The 2,527-nt window shown below is 14.7% G+C and overlaps 1 protein-coding gene across 5 annotated transcripts in view; it reads left to right on the forward strand.

Annotated features, from left to right (window-relative positions):
• The window catches only part of LOC102673919 (ras-specific guanine nucleotide-releasing factor 2-like), a 145,356-nt gene that overhangs the window by 1,157 nt on the left and 141,672 nt on the right, over window positions 1-2,527 (forward strand). The window lies entirely within an intron of this gene.

Consider the following 2,527-nt stretch of genomic DNA (forward strand, 5'->3'; position numbering starts at 1 on the left):
AATATACTTATTGTATATTATACAATAATATAATATATTATAATATAATATACATATATAATATAATATGTAATATATATATATATATTTGAAAAAAATAGGAATAAATTTAATAAATAGTTCGAACATCTCGCCATTTTTGATCAAATAAAAAAGGATGATGATAAATGAAAAATATTTCAGTATTATTGAAAGTTAAATGAAAATTTATTGAAAATATTTCTGCAAATATTTTTAATTTTTGAATATTTTTTGCATTAAAAAAAGTTCAACATAGTATATTATAATTTAATATAAATTTAATAATTAAAAATAATTAACTCAGAGATTAAATTGAAAGATTTATTCAGAATAAATTTTTATTTTATTATTTTATTATTTTATTTTACATATTGAATATGTATATGAATCGTTTGACAGATATTTGAAATCAATAAAATAAAAATTATTGTGAAAAGAATTTGACTTATAACTATCGTTTTTATTTTTTTAAGATAAACATTATATATATTTTTTAAGATAAACATAATTTCTTAATTTTCATGGAATAATTTGTAAAATAACTTAATAGATCAAATATTTAAAGAAAAGTGAATCTATTTCTTGATGAAAAATTGTCAACATTTTAAACTATTATAATTTTATTAAAAAATCGAACAATTAATTTGAATTTTTTTAAACTGTAAAATTTTTAATTTATATATTTCTGAATTCGTTTTTTTAAATATTTTTATATTATGTTATATCATGTAACAAATAGAAAAATAAAATACTTTTTTTTTCAAAAATTTGAAAAATTCAATGAGTTATAAAAACATTGAAAAATATTTTTTGAAACTAAATCTATTAAAAATTGAATTCTTTTCTTTACAATAATTGTTCCAAAAATTGTTATATGATTATATTTATTAAGTTATTGAATTTTAAATATTTGGATTAGACGAAAATTCAAAAAATATTAAATTCTTATTATTGTAAATATAAGTAATTTAGCGAAAAAATAATTGTATAATAAGTTTAGGTCTTTTAGTATTATAAAGGATATTCAATTTTTAAAATTTTTTATGAATTCAATAATGAAAAAAATTTTTCTGTATTTTTATAATCGATTGAATTTTTTAAATTTTTGAAAAGTATTTTTATATTTCTGTTTGTTACATGATATTAAAAATTATTATTCATATTAAAAATTAATTATTATTATTTAAATTATTATTATTTATATCAAAAAAATAAAAAAAAACGAATTCAAAACTGTGAAAGTAGAAGAAAGTAAGAAATTTTATAATACATTTATATATATAATAACATTTTAAAATAAATTCAGACTGATTATTGTATGATTTTTTTTTATAAAGATAATTCAAATATAATTTAAAATACCGAAAATTTTTTATTAAATATAGATTCATTATATTATTATGTGTTCTTTAATTTGCTAGTTAAATAAAATAATTTATAGCAATGTAGTAATTATAGAAAATTACATAGCAACAAATGAAGAAATATATTTATTAATAGTATCGCCAAATGTTGGATGATGTTAGGATGATGGATAGTTTTAGTTTAAATCATATTTAATTGCTGAATCACACGAACAAACTTTCACCGTTTAACTTATACCGTTTAACTTATAACTTATATATATATTACTTATAATAGCATAAGTTGAAATTGAACTGTAACAAATCCTTCAGCTTTTCAGATTTGAATCGATTGACAACATATTTGCCTTGAAAGTTTTTTAACTTCATATTATTGAGATTGTAAATTGGAAATATTTATCTATATTTAGTAATTATTTCAAGATATTTCTCGACAGTTATTTTTATTATTTTTTAAAGATATTAATTAGAAGAAAAATGAAGAAAAATTGTGTGAACTAGAATCCAATAAGTTTTATATATATATAATTGAATTATATATATAATAAAAAATGAATTTTAATACATTATTTGTTATTAATAACTTAAATAAATTAGTTAAATTGCTTAATTAGAATATTTAGTCTTTATACATTCTGATCTGAATGTAAATTAAATTAGAACTGGAAATTGAAAATTCGATATAATTAATTCAGTAAATTATTTTGTGAAATAATAATTTTATCTATATATATCATATTAATATCATATTAATATATATGATACATATATATGATATATAACTCTTTCTATTTCTATATATGTGATTATACTGTATGTAGCACTATATAATATTTTAATCAAAATATCAATTTTTTACTTCAATGATAATTAATTTCAATTTTGTATAAAATAAAATTTTTGTCTTTAAAAATTCAAAAAAAATATTTAAAAGTTAAAATTTTTAATAATAGTTGAAATTAATATGATAATATAGATAATTATTAATATGATATTAATTATTAATATTATATAATTATTAATAACTTATAATATTAATATTAATTATTATATAATTATTAATATCATATTAATTATAATATCATATTAATTATTATTTATATTATCATATTAATTTCAACTGTTATTAAAAATTTTAACTT

This window comes from Apis dorsata, unplaced genomic scaffold, assembly GCF_000469605.1.
Source record: "Apis dorsata unplaced genomic scaffold, Apis dorsata 1.3 scaffold_898, whole genome shotgun sequence".
Classification (NCBI taxonomy): domain Eukaryota; kingdom Metazoa; phylum Arthropoda; class Insecta; order Hymenoptera; family Apidae; genus Apis; species Apis dorsata.